At 41.1% G+C, this 17,316-nt stretch overlaps 1 long non-coding RNA gene across 2 annotated transcripts in view; it reads right to left on the bottom strand.

Moving 5' to 3' along the window:
* LOC131906063 (uncharacterized) overlaps positions 1–14,804 on the bottom strand; it is a 32,139-nt gene extending 17,335 nt beyond the window's left edge. For both annotated transcript variants that reach the window (XR_009378113.1, XR_009378114.1), the window contains exons 1-2: positions 14,624–14,804; positions 5,375–5,528 (exon numbers count right to left, since the gene is read on the bottom strand). This is a non-coding gene — a long non-coding RNA (uncharacterized LOC131906063). The remainder of the gene's footprint in view (positions 1–5,374; positions 5,529–14,623) is intronic.
* Positions 14,805–17,316: the final 2,512 nt, after the last annotated feature.

The following is a 17,316-nucleotide window of genomic DNA, read 5'->3' as shown; positions in this document are numbered from 1 at the left end:
TTCCAAAGTGCCATGAGATTGCTCCAACCTCACTCAAGGAAACAGCAGAGAAGATGAAAGGGGAGACTGGGGTTTCACCTTTGGCAAGCATCGATGGTGTGTCCCCACCTCCTTGCAGACTCTCAAAAGTGTCAGTGGGCACATGAGTGGACAGTAATGAACAGGCATCTGTCTGTCTGAAGATGGAATGCTGTCAGAAGACACTGGCTAAAAGGCAAAATCAGGTTAGTACCCAGAGCCTCAAAGCATAGTGTCTGAAGTGCTTGGGGATCAGTCAAATGCTTTGAGACTAAGAAGACTTCAATGTCAGTGAGCAAAGACAGTCAACAAGTGGGAGGAGAGATCACAGGTGGAACAGCCTCCCAGGATTTTGAAGCAGCCGTTAGGAAAACTCTTCAGTAAGTAATTGTAGGAATACTTGAAACAAATTAAAAAATGTAATCTCAGCAAAAAAAAAAAAATACATTGAGAGGAACAAAACAGAAACTTTACTGTTTAAAAATGTGCAAAACTAGAAACAGAAATTGAATGGACAAAATGCAGAAAGAAATGAAAGAATTCAAAATAGAAACTATCCAAGCTGAATAGCAGAGAGGAAAATGTATATAAACTGATGGCTTGGAGTTTTCCAAACTTGGGGAACGATCTAAACTTACATAATCTAAAAGCTGAACAACTCCAAAATGGAATTTTAAAAAATTAACACTGAATTTACATTATCCTCGAAATGTTCAAAGCTAAAGACAGTGATACTCAAAAGCAGCCAGAAGAGCAGCTGACCTGTGAGGAGTTCAGCCCCACACAGACTCTCTTCAGAACGCCAGGGAGCCAGAGTCAAGTGACATGGTTTTTCAAGTACTAAAAGAAAATAATTACCATCCAGGGATTCTACACGCAATAAAATCTCTTTCAGGAAATAAGAACAGATGAAGGCACCCACAGATAGTCTTTCCTTCTTACCTCAGAGTTCTTAAATTATGTTTGACAGTAGAAACAAGATATGTAAGAATCCTAATGCTCTCAGTGTACGCAGAGGAAACAAGACAATCACACTGTGAATGGAGGGGGGAGACATGGAAGGAGGAAAGCTAGTGTGTGTGTGTGTGTGTGTGTGTGTGTGTGTGTGTGTGTGTGTATGTGTGTGTGTTGTATACGTGATGTCATGTCTAAGCAATTACTAATGGTGCCATGTACAAGACGGAACTCTAAAAAACAATGTAGCTACATCTTGATGTAATTCAGAAATATGTTCAAATCAAGAAGTAAACACATAGAGAATTAAAAGCATGCCTTGTATGTAGGTATTTAAGAATATATACACATATACATATGTGACAATAATTGAAGAAAAACAGGCCATGAATTTGAAAGAAAGCAAGGGGGTGTATGGTAGGGCTTGGAGGGAGAAGAGGAAAGGGGGAAATGATGTAATTATATTATAATTTCAAAAATATTTTAAAATGAAGAAAAAGCATTTTTAAGTGAGAAACAAGATAAAATAGATTATCAGTTCATCTACAGATAAAATATGTTCATAATTACTGTAAACATAAATTGTTTCAATATGCCAAACAAAAACAGATGTTAGCATGTAGATTAAACAAAAACTATGATCCATCTTTAGTATCTTCAAAAATTCACTACTGTTACCTCACCATAGATAGGCAACCTGAAAGTAAAGAGATGGGAAAATATGACATGATAAAAATCTTAACAAAATGAAATCAAGAATGATCTTGACAACAACATCACACAGATAGTGAACAATGAAAATCCTCAGGCCAATATGGATGCAAACATTCTCAAAATATAAATGAAGAGAATTAAGTAATAGATAAAAAATGTTATATGCCATGACCAAGAATGTGCTTTATCCAGAAAAGCAAGCTTGTGAAATATTAAAAAACAAATCCATATAATCTATCATATTAATAGAGCAATGAGAAAAAACTTATTATAATATTTGCTAATGCATAAAAATCAGTTGGAAAAATACAATGTCTATGATTTATTAAAAAAACTATTGGTTAAACATGAATATACAACTCATTTAAAAAAATACCTGTATATTCTATCCATCACAACAGATAGTGGAAGGCTTCACAGATGATTCACAACCTACTCTTAAGTCCAACTCTGGAAGTGTGACACCCTCTTCTGCTCTCCATAGGCACCCACACATGCACACACACACCAATACATGTTAATAATAATAATAATAATAATAATAATAATAATAATAATAAATTTAAAAAACCCAAATGATTACATTCTTGAATCCCCCAAAGGGCAGAAAGCTATTCAGTAATAGAAAACAATGAGCTGTTAATATATACCATTCAGATGAATCTCAGGGGGTTTATGAGAAAAAGACAATAAAAATACATGCTATGTGATTTCATATTTATGCTGAAGTGGAAGCAGACGTAGTTGTCAGCTGTTGGAGATGGCATGAGAATGATGTTTATGGTGATAAGCTAACTCTCTTAAACCTGGTGGTTTCATGAATCTACACATGGATAGAATGACATAGATGAAAACTATAAACACACACATTTCTTTTCTAATCTTGATTAAATACGCTGTGACCTCTATAGGAAACTGGGTGAAATGTACCATATTTGCAACTTCCAGTGACAGAAATTGTTTAAAAATAAGACATTAAAAATGCAGCAGCAACAATAAAATGAACAAAGATGAATTTAATTGCAAACATTTTAAAATATAATATTAGCACAAATTCCATGTAATATGAATTATAACATATAAAATAATTATTAACTTGCTTGCACTAAGCACACTAGAAGCAAATAAGAAAAACTCTCTATAAATATTCAGAACCCTTTAAAAGTAGCTCAATCATAGCAAATGTTAATGTGTTTTTTCTGCTCAGGTATAGAAAATTTTGTTTAATAAAGTGATCAATGAATTTGTTTTTATGAATATGTAAGTAGTGTCTACTATAGCCCTGAAGAGTGTTTGGGTACATGAATGTGAAATTAATTACAAAATTATATATCCATGAACTCTCACATGAAAATATCCACAAATTTTCACAAGACTTGAACAAGTTTAATTTATAATTATTGTTCAATAAAATCAAGAAACAATTAAATATCCATTTTAAAGTACAAAAATAGTCTATACACAGTTTTAAAGTGGGAATTACATGTAGACTAAAAATAACTTCAATTCAGTGTCCGTCAGTGCAGTAGTGGCAGGTCTATTATCAGAGCAACCAAACATTTTCTAACTGTATTTAATGCCTGATCCACAAGAAGGAATTCCCAACTGGTTCCATAAACCTGATCAGTAGCTTGTGGCTAGAGAGGTCATGGGCCCTAATGGTGAAGCTACTGCTATTGTTTTCCTAAACTGACATGATGTCTTCATCAAATTCCCTTCTAAATAGTTACGTTGATGACAGATCAGTGCTGCTTTCAGCACTGAACAGAAAAGTTTCATTGTGCAGTGGACAACAGTGACTACAGACACTCACAAATGATCAGCACTGCGGAGAAATAACCACTGAGTTATTTATCTACAAGTAGAGAATCTATTTTACCCCCTCCAAGGCTCAGGGAACATTTTTGAAGAGTTGGAAATGAAGCCCTATCATAAGCAGAATATCAGACATTAACAGTGATGTCTTTAAATCTCTGCCTGTGTGAGACAAACATAGCAAATGCTCACGTCTTAACCAATCAAAGAGAGTCTTCCCTTTCCCTCTACTCCCTGTAAGCCACCTCCATTGGAGGCTGAAGTACTCTGTGAGGCTGCCCTGCTCATAAGTCATATCTTCAAATAAGCCCTAAGATTTTTAATGTGTCAACATTTGTTCTTCCAACAATGGTGACCCTGGTCCCTCTGGTCATCTTGTGTCCTCTGGACTGTAGTATTACAGAAGATTGTGGGAATGATCTCTCTGGTTGCCCTGTGTCCTCTGGACTGTATTATCCCAGAGGATTGTGGGAATGCTCTCTCTGGTTGATCTGTGTCCTCTGGACTGTGATGCCCCAGAGCCTTCAAGTTTCCAAGAAGTCACACCTCTAATTGTCCTGCAATTGTGTCAGTGATGGTCTACATGTGAGGACACACTCTCAGGTCAGGGCCATGTGAGTAACATTGAACTTGACACTGAGAATTGGTTTGTAAGACGTGGTCCGTTTTATTTCCCCACAGCTGGGGCTGAGCCAGAGGCATTCATGCTGCACTTTCTAAGTACCTCAAAGACAGGCTGGGGCTGCAGCCAAATCAGGCAAACAGCTGGCTTGGTGCCAGTCTCCTGGGGTAATCCTGAGACCCCTGGCTGAGTGCTTAGAGCTGAGTATCCCTTGTGGACCAGAACAAGAAAGGCATGACTGCCTTCCAGTCTCCTGTTCCAACACAATCAGGAATATGAAGAGGCTGCATGAGAGGCAAGTGAAGGGGCAGCTGAGATCAGGTCCTCTGTAACCTTCAAACAAAATCCACATGTTTTTTTTTTTTCATATCCCTGGGGTCCAGCCCCTGACCCCACTTCAGGCCTCCCCTGACAGAGATAACACATTACTAAAATGCTTGCTATCAATGCTTTTACATCAAATGCTGTTCAGTGGAGTGTAAATATCCCACAAAAAATTTACGGACTCTTTAAGGCTACAGTAACCTAGCAAGTAGATTGGCTGTGTTAGCACAAATGGAACCACCAGGGAGACACGTGGAGCTATAAGAGTCACGAGTGGAGACCTGGGAATTTGTTTCTCAAAGAATAGACCAGCAGGAAACAAGACTCAGCCTTCTGCTTAGCTGTCACGGATGGGCCATTATATGGAGAAGTCTGGTCCTCCTTCCATCATGGTGGCAAACTGCTGACATGAATGCCCCACAAGGAGTAAGGGTTTACTAGGGCACTGTGTTCCAGAAGGTTTGAGGTGTAAGTAGCCATGTCTGTCGCTGTGGACCTGTGGTACAGCAGTACATAATGATGACAGGAACACATCACAGAGGAAAAGCTGTTTATTTTGTGGAGACTGAAATCAAAGAAACAATCAAGAAGGACCAAGTCCCAGTATCTCCTTCAAACGCACACCCACAATGTGTAGGCCCTGCCTATTGGGTTCTTCTGCATACTGGTGGCATTATAGGCTGGGACCCAAGTCTTTAACATGTGAGACTAGGGGAGCATTCAAGATTTAAACTGTAGCACAAAGAAGGGCATTGGTAGGGCAGCATCTGTAAAGTAAAGTCCACAGAGGCATTGGAACCCCACATGAATTGGGGATAATCATCCTCCAAGTGTCTGTGAGCATCTACATGCTAGGGGCTGTCTGCATGCACATGTGTATAGCATGCAAACATGCTTATGGCTCCTTATTAGTGAGAGTTTGCTCACCTTATACACACAGACTTAGGTCATCCCGTTTCTGCTGCTGGGGAAATTAGGAGTGTCTTCAGTGCTAATCCACCAGGGTTGGTTTTCTTCATTTCACTCCAAGTCAGCTGTGATACATGTGCTCAGAACCCTGGAGTATTTCTCAGCATGGAGACTGAGCAAAAAAAAAAAATAAGATAGGGTGTTACCATCATTCCTCAAGTCCCTCTGTCCAGGGTCCACACTCTCTCCAAGTGATCCTAGCTCCAATGCTCCAAGTAAGGGATAGTTACAGGATCCCTGGAAAAGCTCATCTTTCTCACTACAGTGTGGAATCGTAGAAATTGCTAGGTCAGATGTCATTGACATTTTGCCCCAAACTCCATTATGTCTCAAGACTACATTTAAGCCATGTTTAGTCTTTGAATTATTCCTTTGTAGAATAATTTTAACTTTTTTTAACTTACCATGAAACTGGAAAGTTGGAGTGGGGCAGAAAAGAGAGTTCAAAGATGGAGACTGAGAACAGAGTGTGATGTAATCAGTCTAAGAATTCAAGTAACAGAAAGAGCAGAGCTGAGCAATGGGGATGCCGATAACAAGCATTCACAGGGCACCTCCGGACAACAGGGGCCGCTGGACTCTGGCTGCATGATGCTTCTTCTGCGTTTGTAGAGCTCTGGAGTTGCATTGGCATGGCCTTGGTTACATGACCGTCTATGTTGCTGATCAGAACCACAGCAGTACTGGGAGTAGGCGCCATCCTGATCTGGCTCCTCAGAGCTGATGGAGTGGCCAGAGTGCTTAGCAGAAGAAACAGCTCAGACAAGTACAGGCTTTCAGAAAAGCTCAGTCTTTAAATACAGCTATCAGATCAGAAATCCAAACAGTGAGCACTTAAGAGCCAGAAGGTGCGTAAACTAAGACAGTGCTGTTTGGCACTTTCTCTCTGCATGGGTAAGAGTTATGATCATCGTGCTTCTAATGCCTAGAAATGGCTATAAATAGGGAAGGAACAGGGTATGTTTCCAGAATTTTTCAGTCTGTTCCTTCAAATTCATATCCTCCCCCTCCCTTTTTCAAATTCATATCCTCTCCCACTCCCTCTCTCTTGAATTGTGAACTCTTTCCAAAATTTACCAACATGAGTTACTCAGACCAAGGGACTGAATGTGTCAATTTTTCTTCGGCACTGATGCAGTGCAGGAGCTCAAAGCATGAAATTCGGAAACAGCTTCAGGATGCAAAGCTTTAGAAGAGTCCTTTCCCCAGCATCCAAGAATCAAGTGCATGAGAAAAACCAACAGGAGACAAATGAATACACACTTAAGCAAGGTAGTGACCAGGAAGTGACAGGACAACAGCGTGGATGTTATGCGGGAGAAGGGGAGAGATTTCTAGGAAAGTCACCAGGTGACAAGACAGTTGTGACCTCAGAAGCTTTCCTTGTCATCCTGCATACAGAATACCACTGCCACCTGAGCCACTAAGAAGAGGTTACTAGGCTCTCCTGATCTCCAAACACAATTTGCCTTCCGAGGGCTGCCAAAACTCACATCCACCAACATGGCAGACCGACACTACCCTACACAGCACTGCTGAGAGACACAGCTTATAATTCTGTGGTGTAAAACTGGGACATGCTTGGATTTTCATCCAGAAAAAAAAAATATGTCCTTTCAATCAGTTGGTAAAAAGAGGTTAATTAAGTTGACTTAAAACTGTTAATAATTAGAATATAAATTAAAGGATTTTACAGCATTTTAAACAAACACTTTGCTGATCATCCTCCCCATCCATTCACCGCTCCTGTCCCTGCCCATCTGCTAGAATATTTCCCCCTGTGTCCCCAATCTACTCTCATGTCACATATATGCCATTACCTCACTTTCCCTACTCCTTCCTTAAGAACTTTTTCTGCCTGTCATGATATGCTCTAGTTTCCAGATCTGGAAGCACATCTCTATATATACACACACAACAATCAAAATCCACGATCTACATGTGAAAGAAAATATGGAATACTCTTTCCAAATATGAATCACTTCCTTTGATACAACTTCCATCCATTTTCCTGCAAATCCATGGTTTCATTTTTCTTTATGGTTGAAGTAAATTACATTCTGTATATGTATTGTATTTTTTCATTCATCTATTGATGGATATCTTGGCTGGTTCCACTTCCTAGCTAGTGTACAGTGCAGCAGCAGTAAACAGAAATACAAGTATTTCATGATAGGACCCAGAGTCCTTTGGGCCTGGGCTAAGGAGTGGTATAAAGATTCTTATCGTAGCTGTTAACCAATTAAGAAGCTTATCCCTGAGATGGTGGATTCTCATTCTATTGATAGTCATTACTTGCACGTAGCTCTTCATCTAGGGGTGGGTCTGTGAGATTTCCCCCATTCATGTTGCCATATCAACTGGTGTTGACTCTATTCAAGTCTTGTTTAGGTAATGATACTGTTGAGAGTTCAAGGGTGCATCTACCCTGTCATATATAAATGACATAATCTCATAGTAGATGTCTTGGTCCTCTGGCTCTTAGACCCTCTCCATCACTTTTTCTGAGAGGATCCCTAAGCCTGAGGTGTAGGGGTTGTGTAGATGCAGCAACGGAGGCTGGGCACCCCATGCTCAGTGCTTCTCTGTATTTCGACTGGTGGTGGCTTTCTATAGTAGTCTGCGTCTGCTATATTTTTGACTATGGGTGAGAGCTCTGTAGCTAGAGTTTTCCTGCCTGGCCCACAGTCAGGACAAATCTCTCTCACCTGCCAGTCCCACAGCCCCTCAGATCCGACCAAGTAAACACAGAGACTTATATTGGTTACAAACTGTATGGCCGTAGCAGGCTTCTTGCTAACTGTTCTTACAGCTTAAATTAATCCATTTCTATTAATCTATACCTTGCCACGTGGCTCGTGCCTTACCGGTATCTTCATATGCTGTTTGTCATCGTGGCGGCTGGCAGTGTCTCTCCGACTCAGCCTTCCACTTCCCAGCTTTATTCTCCTCCTTGTCCCGCCTATACTTCCTGCCTAGCCAATGGCCAATCAGTGTTTTATTTACTGACTAATCAGCAACACATTTGCCATACAGACCATCCCACAGCAGAGCTCCACTTACCTATGAGTCTAAGGATCAGTATTAACAGTGCAATGAGAGAGTGCTGGTCTGGGGAGTGGCGGTAGGAGGTTTTCCTCTAGATTCCATGATGGACATGATGGATTCATTACCAGTCCTCCTCTACACTTCTATTCCTCTTGTGGAAAGAATTTTCTCAAATTGTTCTTGTAGGTGAGACTTCTTTCTTGGTCCTCTATGCATAGCATTCATTTGGGAATTGTCTGGAATGCTGGCTTGGGTATCAACAAGTGTTTCGATTTTTGCTTAGCTCTCTTAATTTTAACACAAAGCTTTTCTAGATACATCAGTCTTGGGCGACAGTTATGGCTGATGAGAGATCGGTTGTTATTCTTATGTTCCTGACTTTGTATATAAGTTGGCATTTTCCTTTATGACCTTTAATATTGTTCCTTTCCTTTTATTTTTATACCATAACTATGATATGTTGTGGCAAGATTCTTCTTTTATCGTGTCTACTTAAATTCTTGGGAACTAAGTGCCTTTAGTATTTGGCTGTGCACTCCCTTCTCTGGGTTTAGGTGTTTTTCTGCTGTGGTTTCATTTAATAAATGGGGCCCTTGGACTTTGTCTTGCATCTTCTTATAGCCCATAGATTCTTAGGTTTGTTCTGGTGAACATACCTTAGAGTTCCTGGAAGCCTTGGTCATGTTCTTTTTTTTTTCTTTATGTATTTTTGAATGTATTATTATCTCAATCATTCCCCTCCATCCTTAAAATTCATTCTTCTGCTTGGTCTTGTCCATTAATTTTACTTTCCACTGTGTACTTATGTTATCCAACAACCATTTATCTAAGCCAAGTAAAATTATGGTACCATGAAATAAAAAGTCATTGCTATGTTGCAACAGCAAGAAGGAACAGATGTCAACACAGTAGGAACTCTCTGATATGAGGATCAAGTTCTGTGTTACATTGTAACAGAAGGAAAATTTGAATAGACTCATTTAATAACAAAAACATAGGCTCATTCTTATGCCTCTTGTGGTTTTATGCCTGCCAAAGCCATGATTTTCAGAGTGGGATAGTATTCTGTGTTTTATTTTGGAACTGGTATTCTGAGGCAGTCTCCTCAATCTTCCTGGCCCTACGTTTGTGCTAGCTAGATTTGGAAATCCGAGGGACAAATGCAAGGAAGGATTTAAAAATACAGTTCTCCTCAAGTTACCATCCCTACACACCCCGAACCCACCAGGAGATCTCTTCTACTTCCCCTTTCCAGGGAGATCCATGTGTCCCTTGGGCCCTCCTTGTTACCTAGCCTCTCTAGGTCTTTGGATTGTAGCATAATCATCCTTTATGTTACAGCTAATATCTACTTATGAGTGAGTACACGCCATGTTTCTTTCTGGATCTGGGTTACCTCACTCGGGATGATTTGAGAGTGGGTCAAGGGGGAGAGTACTGAAAGAAATGACTGGAAAGGGGGCACAGTTTGGGGTCAGGTAGAAACCTGGTGCCAGGGAAGCTTCCATAAATCTACAAGGATGACCCCAGCTAAGACTCCTAGCAATAGCGGATATGTAGTCTGAACTGGCCTTCTCCTATAATCAGATTGGTGACTACCCCAATTGTCACCAGAGAGCCTTCATTCAGTAACTGATGGAAACAGATACAGAGACCCACAGCCATACATTAGGCCAAGCTTGGGGATCCTGATGAAGACAGGGAGAAAGGATTGTAGGAGCCAGAGGGTTCAAGGACATCACATAGGGAAAAGGGGTTGGGTTGACTAAAGAAACCCACCCTGACCCTGGAGCCAGAGCTAAGGAAATATGGCTCAGATCAGGCCAGAAAGAAACACAGTTCGACTCAGTCAGATCAGAGCCATCTCTGCCCCTGGCCAATTGACTTGTGAAGCCAACCAATCACAGAGCAGGACAGTAGAACCCTGGGCCCCAACTCAACCTCTGGTTGACTCCACCCCCAAGACATTCTGTGTAAACCACCCTGCCTGGTCAGTTAGAAAAAAGTTGTTCTCTCCACCCTGGTAGAGGAAGCTACTCTACTGGACTCCTCCTTCCCAAATAAATCTCTTTCTCAAAAGAGTTTTGAGTGTGAAGATCTTCATTCACTGGCATAGAGAAGATCCTTACTCAGACATCCCTCAGTAGAGAGAGCTGAAAAATAACACTTTTCTTCAGAGCTGGAGGAGATTGCTATATTTCTGCAGGGGTTTCCCCTTTTGCAGAGTGAAGCAAAAGAAGCAACATCTTAGGCCAGAGAAGCAGAACTCTGCTAGGAAGCCCCCCTAAGAGGGGGCTGAGCAAAGCTCAGCTGTAGTGGCTCTCCAGGAGAGGAGCAGAATTGCTGTATCCTGTGAGGAGACCATCCCCCATCACACCAGGTATACCTTGACTTTCCTGAACAGTCAGGATACCCTTCCCTGCTGAAGCAGTTCCAGGCCTGACTTTCTCGAGAAGTCAGAAAAATTTCCCTTCCAGGGTTGGGATGCTTCTTTGCAGTTCCAGCTGTCAGAGCTGTGCTAAACAGCTTCAGAGCAGAGCTGTTGTTCTGAGCAGCTTGAGGTGTTCAGGATACCTCGCCCTCCAAGGTTGAACTGTCTCCTTGCAGTTCCAGCTGTCAGAGCTTTCCTAGGCAGCTCGAGGTGTTGCCTGACTCCCCAGGTAGTCAGGACACCTTTCCCCAGAATTGTTGCAACAAATTTACTTACATTGTTGGTGCTGAAACCTGGGACCCAACCAAAAGAGTTACAACCAATTTACTTACACATCATAAGAAAACCCACAGAAACAACTAACCAGGCTCATAGGAATGCATAGAGCCTGAACCAACAACCAGGGAGCCTGCATGGGACCAACCTAGGCCCTCTTCATATATGTGACAGTTGTGTAGCTTGGCCTACCTTTGGGATGCCTAAAAATGGGAGCAGAGGCTGTTCCTAATGGTTTGGCTGGATCTTGGGAATCTATTTCTCATACTGGACTACCTTGCCTAGCCTTAATACAAGGGGAGGTGCTTAGTCTTACTGCAAGTTGATATGCTTTATTGATATCCATTAGAGGCCTACCCCTTTCTGAACAGAAACAGAGGAGGGCTGGATTGGGGGGTGGGCAGAAGGGAGGTGGTGGGAGGGAATGTGAGGAAAGGAGTAAGGAGAAACTTTGGTTGGTATGTAAAATAAATATTTTTTTAAAAAAGCTACAGTTTTATCTTTTAAATGCAGCTTCTAAGTGACCATGTCTTGCTTTCTACCTAAGTACCTTATAACAGCAAGCCATGCTTTCAAGCTTCATCTTGATGATAGAAAGCCTGTCCTGCACAAGCGCCAGGTGTCATTGAGTGCCAAGTGTCATCGAGTGCCTGTGTGGAGCACAACCCCTGACAGCCATTTTTGGATGCGCTCTTTTCAGCAAAGTTGAAAACTTACCAAACCATCAATTCCAAGCCATAGGAAGAGAATATACTCTCCCCCCCCCGAAAAAAAAATAAATCATAGCCAGGACATGAAAAACCAGTATCCAAAGCAACTCCCCCTCTCTCATTTATTTTATGTGTATTGATGTTTTGTCTGCATACATGCCTGGTGCCTGCAGAAGCTAGAATGGGGCACCAGATCCCCTGGAATTGGATTTACAGGCAATTGTGAGCTGCCATGTGGGTGCTGGGAATTGAACCTGGGTTCTCTGCAAGAGCAGCCAGTACTTTTAACCATTAAGCCATTGCTTAAATGCAATTCTTAAAAAATCAAAGAAAATATCAAGCTTTAAAAGCTGCAAAACAGACAGTAAGAAGTAAATACTTGGCATCTGTCCCTGCCCCAAAGAGTGCACCTACCACATCAAGATATGTGTGTCCATAACATCTGGAGAATCTGCAATAGATGAAAAATGGACGCACCTAAACAGCTGACAGCATCTCAACCTTGAAAAGAATGAATAGCAACTAAACACAGCTAGAAAAAAAAAATGTATTAGAAACATTTTCAAAGATGCCTCCCTCACACAAGAGCTAAATTAGAGCTGTTGGTCGAAGACTCAGAGATGGCAAGGTGGATAGCACAGAGCTGTGGAAACCTACCCTTAATGCCATCTGGCATTCTAAGAATTCAACCAAGCTTTGTAACATAGATAAAAATCACTTAAAAATACTCATTAACATGACTTTTTTCAATGTGTGTTGTATTAATTTTCCAAGTTTGACAAACTGAAAGACAAATGTCATTGCTATTGAAGCCACTCAAGTACCAGGAGAATGGTAATTTTGAGGCCAGTTAACAATTCCTTCCAAATTAAAATAAATAAATGTAAATGTAAATATATAAGATTGGTTTTAAAAATCAATACATAAAAACTAAGCAGAAATGCTTTCTAAAAGTTGACTTTCTTAGAAAATCCTTCAAGTTTCTATTATTGCATTTTCAGAATCAGACTGGCTGAAGTGTTGTGTACAGCCGAGAGCCCCCATAGAGTTTGAATACACACTCAGGTGCCACCATTGCCCCTACAAAAGGGAATTTGGGTGATCTCCCTGGTGGTCAACGTCAGGGCTGGAGCTGGGCTTTAGATTGTGGTGTGCCAAGTCTTCCATTTGTTTATGAATATTTATTTTGTGCTTCTTACAATCTAATCATTCTCTAAACATAGTCATGACACAAAAATTCCCATGTGGAGCTCATCTAGAAGGACATTAATGATACATGCAAGCGTTTCCAGCAGATAACCTAACAATGAAAACAAAGTCCGAGCATACAAAGAATGGAATCCTCCATTGGTTCCCATGGGGGATTGGTTTCAGGACCTCCCACAAACAGCAAAATCCCAGGATGCTCATGCTCCTTATTTAACATGGCATAGCACATATTTGCTTATAACCCACGTACACTTTCCCATACAGTTTAAATAATACTTTCTATATTGTAAGTACTACATAAATAGTTGTTTTAATGCATTTGAGGAAATAATGGCACTCCAGTTCTTCTTGCTTTTTCTGAAATCATGGAGGTGCAGCTGCAAAAAGAGGTCTCTGTGAAGTATGTGGGAAAGGTTGCTAAATTCTGTGGAGGAAGGCACCATCTGGTAGAGCCCAATAAGTCTCAGATAATTCTTTTTTGTTTCTCCATCCTCAGATTTATCTTGAAAGAGAATTTGAGCTGTTGAAGTCACAAAATCTCTCTTAAAAAAATCTTTACATATAATCATTCTAGGTAGAAGCAGTAACCTTGTTCTACCTGTGCAGAAGGAAGGGTAAAAAAAAAAAAAAAAAAATCTAACATCGGTTAAATTTAACAAAACATTCCTGAACAAAATGGTTCAAAAACTGGGTAGTCCTAAGAGACCAAAGCTGGTTCTGACTGCCTTCACATGCACTGTGATAAGGAAATTTATGTAATTCAGCATTTGCCTTATTGGGGTATAACTGGGCAGGCTTCGCCCTGGGACTGGGTGAGAATTCAGCTTCTGTTGTTGGCTGAGGTTTCTGTTGCTTGGTTACCAGGGATACATGTATTGTCTTTCTATATGCTTGCTCACCAAGCCAGGTGCAATATGTGTTATGTGGAGAGTGTTTTAGGGCAAATTTTATCACTTATATATCAATATTGGGTTATTCTAAATGTAATACCCAGTCTGGAAAAATATTCCACATTCACACTTCCCTACTATCCACCCTAACCGGCCACATACATTTCTGTGAAACTGAGTAGTGCTATAGAATTCAAACTTTACAGCATGGATGTAGCCTATGTCTATGTCTGGAGTATGAGGAGCAGATGAAGCCATGAGTGGATGTGTGTTGTTGGCATACAAACAGTCATGTTGAGGACTCCAATGCCTCAGACTCCTGGGAATGGAAAAGCTTTTACTGGGTAAGGCTCAGAGACATGGCAAAACCTTCCTCTAGTCCAAGTACTAGTGTTTACCAACGATTGGCCAGTGTGAGCAAAAACTATCAGCCACAGCTTCTTCCTCCTGGACTGCAGCCTGAGACTACTCCCCTACAGAGATCCCCTACTGAAGTTAGCTAAACTTGCCTCCTTTTTCTGCTGTGTATCAGAAGCCCCCCTCCTTATCCAGCTGTAGACAAAAAAACCTGTCTTCTCAGTTCAGATGTCTAAAAATTAAACAGTCTTTCCAGGTTGCTATTGTTGGTACATGTCCATCTCACCTTTTCTGTATATGTCTGTGTGTCTGTCCTTTCTTCATTCCATCTGTTCATTTCTTCTACCACTCCAGTCAGGGTCCCAGGACCAAGCCCCGCAGGACTCAGCACTATAGAGCAGCTTCTTAACAGTCTTTTGACAGCGGCCAGTGAAGCAGGTACCTAAAGCAAACAGGCATCTGACATGGATTCCATCGGGCTTAGTGGTTCTTAGGGCATAATGGTTACTATGGCAATTGCTGCTTAGATGTGGGAATCTCTCAAGTGGAAAAGGTGATGATCGTGGATGAAATAAAAGCTGTGAAAATGGCATTGCTTGTTATTGCCTAGAGACAGGAAACAGAAACAAGGGGCTTATTTCTCTTTCTGCAAATCATGCCTTACAGTAATCAACCCAAATGAGCAGAGCCAGGTACAAATGCATGCGGCTCTCTGAGGGCACAGAGACACCTGGGAGAAAGCCAAGGTCAGCGTCTATGTGACTAGAAACAGGCCTTTCTGAAAGTCCTAAAGAAAGCTTCAGAATTCCTCCTCTGGCTGCTGCTGCTGTTCTATGACCCTCGGCCTTTCTGTAATCCCTTGGCTGGAGATTCTGGAGGGAAAGTTCTTCCCTCTCTCAGCCCCTGGAAATGCGCTCGATGTCTGGTTCCTGTCATACCCATAGCCAGACCTTTCCTCTAGAAGCTCCTGATTAAAGAGGATGCCCAAGAGATTTATCTTGGGGCTGAAACCAGATAGGACAGGGGGTCTAGAAAGGTCTTGGAGCACAAGCCACACAACTGAGCTGAACTTCGTGTGTGTGCTTGGATTGGGAGGGACGAGGAGAAAAGAAGGATGTTAAGACATTTGCTCCTGCTTCCCTTCAGCTGGGAAACCACATGGCATCCAACCTGCCTGACTCCCCGGTGTTCCCAGGATATTCACTTCGAACACAGGGACCAGAGTAGCGTATTTCAGCTGTGAAAGTGGTGTCAGATGGTCTCCAGCCGCCTCAGCATCTGCTTTCTCTCCGTGTTTTCCAGAATCTCTCATTCTGTTCATATCAGTGGAGTCTAACCAGTCCTTCCAAACTCAAATAAAGTTGTCAAGAAAAGCATCATATGGGGCTCGGAGAATAACAGAGAAGAAAGCAGAGATGGCCTCTGCCTTCAGGGAGCTCACAACTGAGTGAGAGGCAGGCATGACCAGCTTAAAGTCAATGACAACAAAATGAAACTGTCGTGTAGAATCTGCAGAGGGTTGTTTTAATATGCAGTGGGTCAAATAAATAAATAAATAAATAGATAAATAGATAAATAAATAAATAAATAAATAAATAAATAAATAAATAAATAAATAAAAATAATGAATAATGAATGAATAAATAAATAAATAAATCTGAGAGTCCTAAACTCCCTTATATGAAGTAGTGGTGTATATGCCGCTGTGTACCCAAGGCGTCTCTGGGTTGCTTATTAGAGCACGCAGTGTAAATGCTATATAGTTTTTATATGATATTATTCAGAAGATAATGACAAAGAAAATGTCTGTCTGCTTGTGTTCAGTACAACTACAAGTGTTTTTTTTAACTTATTATAATTTGTCAGTGAAGTGGAGCTTATTTTTTTAAAGAATTGTGAAAATAAAGCATTGAAAAGAATAACAAATGCAATTTTCTTAGTTTTTTTTTTAATCTGAGTCTGGTTGAACCCATATTTTTAGAACATGCAGCTATGGAGAGGCAACCATAACCACACACTGTAGTAAACGTATTGGACCTGAGATGGAGTACGTTATTCTAACAATTATATGCTAAAAACAATTGGATACAGCGTTCAAGTTAAAAGGCAAGCGAAGAAATGAGGGTGACCACTTGGTAGGTACAAGGTTGAAAAGAGCTCAGAATGGGATAAAAATGATGTTCGTGCAATTCTGTGAGTGTTCTAAGTGCCACTGAGTTTTTCCTCTTAAAATGGCTAATTTTATATTATGACTTCTCTGTTCACAAGACTAAAATCACTCACTAAACCATGTTCAAGTGTATTTACTAAAGGTTCAAACATATTTATTACCATAAGATCTATGTATACTGGACATTAACTTGAAATCTTCTATTCTACACACACACACACACACACACACACACACACACACACACACACACATCAGTGAGATGCATATGCAGTTAGCTTCCCTTTTCTACGAAGGCCCTCTTCTCTCCGGGGAACTGGCTGCCATCAGTGTGAACCGTTATGTCTTGGTGTCTTCAGTAAGGTTTCCTCGGCTTCTTTTCTGAATTGTCCTATACTGGTTCCTTTGTCCCTGAAGGTTTCTCTCAGCTCCCTGTATAGCATCCCTCCTGTGAGGACACACTGGCTCAAGTCTGGCTCACTGTATAGCATCCCTCCTGTGAGGACATGCTGACTCATGCTAGTCCTGCATCAAGCACAGCAGACTCCATGCTGAGCTTGTCCTGGTTCCTCTATCCCCAATGCCCACTTCTCTTCACTCTGCCAGATCCTGGCGTTGGTACTGTCTGCCCACTTCGCTTCTCCAGGCCAACTTCACACTTGGCTCCTAGGGACTATAATCATGTTTTGTCTCTTCTTTAATTGAGTGAAATGACTGGATCATTCCAATCTTGTAGAAATGAATATCTTATTCTGGTTTAGTCCATTTTTCTTTGCTACCATACAATACCATTGCTGGGTAGTTTGTGA

The sequence above is a fragment of the Peromyscus eremicus genome, chromosome 3, assembly GCF_949786415.1.
Source record: "Peromyscus eremicus chromosome 3, PerEre_H2_v1, whole genome shotgun sequence".
NCBI classification, from domain to species: domain Eukaryota; kingdom Metazoa; phylum Chordata; class Mammalia; order Rodentia; family Cricetidae; genus Peromyscus; species Peromyscus eremicus.
Note: the sequence above shows the minus strand (reverse complement) of the source record. Positions and strands in the feature narration are given on the sequence as shown.